General features: G+C 35.7%; 1 long non-coding RNA gene across 1 annotated transcript; it reads left to right on the top strand.

The window, feature by feature from the left end:
* The first annotated feature begins 337 nt into the window (after window positions 1-337).
* Window positions 338-2,183, top strand: LOC113276581. Its single transcript, XR_003324568.1, has 2 exons — window positions 338-700; window positions 835-2,183. It is a non-coding gene; the product is annotated as an uncharacterized LOC113276581 (long non-coding RNA).
* The last annotated feature ends 3,440 nt before the right edge of the window (window positions 2,184-5,623 follow it).

Below are 5,623 nucleotides of genomic sequence, written 5' to 3'. Positions count from 1 at the left end.
TTCTAGTCTAGCTGCTAGATTAGCCATCCCATATGACTTAGGAGGTTGTCTTAGCTGACGTGGATGGCCAATCTAGCTGCTAGATTAGAAGACCATAGGGGTTAGCCTAACAGAGTCCCTTCTCACCAAAACTCTTTCGAAATATAAACTCAATCCAACAGGGAAGATATGATCCCTTTATCTCACGTAAATTCTCTTATTTAAATTTGAAAACTACCGTCAGGCCCTCTTCTCAGTTTTTTTCCACCCTGAAACCAACGGGCGTCAAATCTCATCGTCGTACCCATATATTTTACGTTTATTATTAAGAAGCCCATAATTCCTAGAAAATTTCGTCTTTCATTTCTTCCCAAATTATTATTTTTTTTTTTTTTTTTTTTGTTTCTGGAGCAGCCGAAAGAGTGAAGAAAAGGAAGCCCTAAGTCACGTTCTGGTGGTAGTTTCTAGCTATCAAATCTAACGATATCGGTTCATGTTCTTTGAAATATGGAACGACTTGTTCGATTTCAAGCAAAATAATCAAATCAACATCGAATAGGTTTCAATCTGTATTTAAGTATCAAGGAAATTGGTTTATCTGGTTAATGCGATATTAAGGTTTTGTTGAGATTTTCATGAAATTAAGAGATTCTCAAGTGAAATAGGGTTGCAAGTGTAATAACCGAAAGGAATACACAGATTTCTCCAACGAGTTTTCAAGGTATGTTACAAAAAACTGTAAATGAAATTCATAAATTTAATTTGTTATACAGGGGTATTTGCTTGTGAAAGGGATGGGAATTGGTAAACATACAGGGGTATTCATAAATCAGTGGATGGATTTGCAATTTGCAGAGAAGAACACGAAGATGATTATCAGTTGCTGATGATGAGTGATTAACGAATCTGGTGCTGCTACTAAATTTGAGTTGGAATAAAGGGGATTTGATGTTGTAGAAAGAGTGGGTTTCTCTACGAGTTCAAATTGGAGCTTGTGACGATCACTGGAGATGTTACAAAGATGGGATAGTTCTGGTTCGAGTTATATGAGAAGATTCGAGAGATTGATTATGAAGACGGATGATGAGCAGCAGGTACAAATGGATGTTGAAGTGATGGTTTGAGCTACATGCAGTATTGGTCTTAGGCTGAGATGGCTGCAAATGAATGATTGCATGTGATGATGTTAGTTAGCTAGCCATGGATGGTGATGTTGCTTTGAGATTATGTATCTTAAATGCTTAGGATTTGAATTGCAGTCGAAAGGAATAGCAGATGGAGCTGCTGGTTTAGATGGATTTGTAGAATATAGGGAAGTTGCAAGCAATGGCAGTTGCAAGCAGGTGCAGGTTATTGAAGCTGCAGTTCTGTTGTTGGTGGTGTTTGAACTCATGAGACTATAGCTGAGTTTAGCTCAATGGAGGGAACAAATGGAGGTGCTGAAATGGTGTTGGATGTGTGTCAACTGTCAATGTCTAAGAGATAGAGGTAATGGTATTGAATCGGCGGTATTGTTGTGGCAGAAGTGCAACCGAAATTGGAAGCCACGACAAAGGATTGAAGGTTTGAGATGAAATGATGTGCTATGAATTAGATGTATGCTAGGATTGAAATGTATGAAACCTACAGGGAAGGAGTTGGTTTTTCCGAGCTCCTGGTGGTGTTAAACTGAGGTTTGAAGGTGTCTATGTTAGTAATGCAGTCAAATGGGACCAAGAATGGAAGTCGTGGTGATGGTATGGCTGTGACAGAGTGAGCTGCAAAATGGTTGAGGTGATGTCAAAAAGGTGTGATTCGAATGGATTTGCTGGTGATTAATAGGTGCAAGCAGTACTATTGCTTTTGGGAGCTCGTCATGAACCTATTGCTGCGCGTAAGCCTCTATTTTTGATGCTATGGGTTTTGAGTTGATGCTGTTGAATCAACTTATTGCAGTAAAGGTAGGCCTGTCAATATTTGTCCGATTTCCGATATCCGTTTCCGAGTTTATCCGTTTTATCGGATATCGGATATCAGATCGGATATTTTATCGGATATTTCTTCCTTAACATATCGGAAACGGATTAGACCCCATCCGAAATCTTAATATCCGATATCCGATAGTATAGGAACTTATTTGTAATTTATTCTAATTTCGAATCTGGTATCGAATATTATCGGATAAATATCCCATAAGTGTCAATTATGAAAATGTTTTACAAGGGTTTTTAAGCTTTTTTGTTATAACCAGATACTATCGGATATTCGACAGCTTAGCCTATGGGAATCGATATATGATTTTGATATCCTATAGAATATTATCGGATATCGAATATCCGGTAGTGCTTAACATGTCGGATATCGGATTTCTAAATATCCAACGGATATTCTTCCATTGACAGGCCTAAGTAAAGGTTGTAATGGGTGTTGCAGGTGCAAGGTTGGTGTTAAGATACTGTGTGATACAGGGAAGGCTATGGTAGTGTTGGAATTGGTCAAGAATATACAAAAGAAATATAACATAGAAATGGATGCATAACTACATCTACAAAAGTTGTTGCACAACTTGTTATGCAGTCCAGAAAACGGTTGCATAACACGTTATGTAGCAACTTTTTTGTTACTATTGAAACCAACAAAAACAAAACTGCATAACTTGTTATGCACCTAAAATTATATCTACATAACATGTTATGCATCGTGAAAATGGATGCATAAATCATTATGCAACCACTTTGCTGTAATGATTGAAATAAAAAAATTGATGCATGATTTGATATGCATCCAAAAATATGTCTGCATAACGCATTATGCATCAACTTTTTTTGTAAGCACTGAAATTAATCAAAACAATGGATGCATAACTTTTTATGTAGTTGAGAAAATTATTGCATAATTCGTTATGCGTCTTTTGTTTTTTGTGATGTTATTGTTTAGGTGTATATATCGTTTTAGTGGTTGCATAACCAAATTAGTAAATGCATGAATCAAAATATGACTGCATAACGTTTTATGCATCTTTTGTTGTGTCCGCATAATGTGTTATGTATCGTTTTTGGTGGCTGCATAATGGTTATGTACCAATTTTTGAAATTTTTTCTTAAAAAAACAATCGCTCCGATTTTTTTCGCAAAAAACTTAAATTTGATATTGTTGTTTGTACTCGTTGTGTAGCTCTCTTAAAAATATTTCCAACGATATAAAATTTGTAAAATTCCAAGACGCGGATTTTTAGATATATTATATCCAAGTTGTGTTGCCGAATTTACCCCTGATGTATAACTCGTTATGCAGACATTTTTCAAAATTTCATATAATTATGGGTGTCACGGAACTAAAAATTAAACTTGGGCCTGACAATAAGAATATTATTTTTCTTGGGCCTGTGCCTAAGATTCCCAAATCCGTATCTTTGTTTCCTGTTTTTATCAAGAATTGATTGAGCTCTTCCCTTTTTTACGTTTGCAAGACCAAGACCTTCCCCGTTTCATCATAAACCAAACCGAACCAAACCTCCTACAGTCCCTGTCTAATCCAGACAGGCCCGAACATAACTGAATCCATGAAGAAATCCGAGAACAACTTCCACAAGAAAAGACCCGAGAAAAGTCTTTACCTATGTTTATCCAAACTCGGTGTATCTCCCCATAATTTCGAATCACAAGCCTTACCAATCCTGATTTGCTTAAACATGCCCAAACTAACCTAACTCGGGCAGAAATTCCGGGTAAATCTCGATCAGAACCAATCCAGGGTAGTTCGCAGATGTGAGCTCTATTTTCCCGCCAAAATAAGTTTTAAATTGTGAAGAAGAAAGCTGCCCCAAATCCGATATGCGGGTGCTGTTATCCACTGGTTACCCATATCAGTTGAGGTGCCCCTTATCATTTCTATTGTGTGAAAATAACACTTTTCGAGGTGCTTTTAGTAATTCCTCCCGTGGGTCCAAATAACACTTTTCGAGCCACTTTTGCCGCGAAAGCTTATTTCTCCAAAAACACCTACAAAAACATAAAATAATCAAATAAGTACAAAAATTGGTACTAACAATATATAAAATCGAGAACAAGATAGACACACAAATGCGTCTATCAATATACATAAAATATGGATCAGGGAAGATCAATACTGCGGAATAAACAAAGATTTATTCTTTCCTTTATCACTATTTGCACAATGACATACAATAGATTTAATATTTGTAAACAAAATTTCATCCTTTCTTCCATCAATATTTGCAAAATGACATAACAAGCTTAACTTTTGTTTGTCAAAAGTCCATACAATCTTTTATCAATACTTGCACATCGATATAAGACAGACTTAACTTTTGACCATGTATGGGACAATCATAGTTCACGGACGCAAACACACATATCCCATAACAATTTGAAATGTATAAAATCATAAAGATTAATACTGCAAAAATCATCTTCCAAACAAACTTTAGAATTTAAACAAATAAATCTAAAAACATTGAAGATGAAAATCGTTGGACATAGCTATGTGTAATCACAATAATGGCTATTCCAAACTCTAGTTATTCTTCCTAAAAACACAAGAATAAAATTCTCATAAGAAGATTTCCTAGGAAAAATATAAGAATCGAGTTTCTTTGATAACATCATACCTTTGAAAGGGTCCATCATAAAAGGTATCACTGATATCCTTGATTCTTTTGACCGTAGAGACCTCATGTTCGTGAGTGAGAACATTAACTTTTCGATCAACAATGCGGGAAAGATGCCTAGCTTTGACACAGTCCATGATGAGCTTCTTCTGATTCCTGATCAAGATGTTTTGATTATCAAGGATTTTTGCCTGAATATCAATGAGTTGATTTATTTGCAGTTGAAGATTTTCAAACCCGACCTTAGAGTCATTCTGAAAAAGAATTAAATCCTTAACAGATTCTCCAACCCAGGAGTTGTTCTTTCCTTTCAATCATCCTTTTCAAGACAAGTTCTTGAACAGAATCGCATCCTTTAGTGTCTTCTTCCATCTCAAGATTCACAACTTCTTGAGGTCTTGAGGAGTTTTCCATACTTTTTTTATTAGGGAAAGCAAAACAATATAAGATATATATTTTTTCAAGAAAGAGAGATACACCCTTGTTGTGGAAACCCTAAACTCTCAAGAGAGACACTGACGTTCGTGGACTGGTTAAAAATAACAGAACAGAAGAGATTTGAAAAGAATAAAATACCGCTGTTTTCATATATCCCTCATCATCATGACTCAATAATTTAAAAATTTAATCAGAGCATAAGAGTGAGGTACATAGTACCAAGGAGTCAAGTAACTCTACTTTCACATCAAGATAAAATAGAATAGTCAAACATAATACAAATGGAAAACCACAGTAGACTTGAGTATCTCTCAAGAGTCATTCTTGCATCCCTCAAGTTAGATACAAGAATAAAAATTTCTAAGATTAGGCAGTCAAGTGAGATGTAATACCACTATGAGCATTGATAGATGAGTTGTTAATTCTATCTGAAGGTTTGAACCTGGTATTCCTTACCTTCTTTCGGTTATTTTTTATTCCATAAGGATTCAACATAACCTTGTCAGGTGATCCATCAGAAATATTTTTCTGAGGATTAAGTCTAGGTCCTCCAGAGATTGGTTCCAGAGAATTGGAAGAGACAAGTTTCCACCATCT

The sequence above is a fragment of the Papaver somniferum genome, chromosome 4 (genome assembly GCF_003573695.1).
Source record: "Papaver somniferum cultivar HN1 chromosome 4, ASM357369v1, whole genome shotgun sequence".
Lineage (NCBI taxonomy): Eukaryota > Viridiplantae > Streptophyta > Magnoliopsida > Ranunculales > Papaveraceae > Papaver > Papaver somniferum.
The sequence above is the reverse complement of the archived record's forward strand: the minus strand, read 5'-3'. Positions and strand labels throughout refer to the sequence as shown.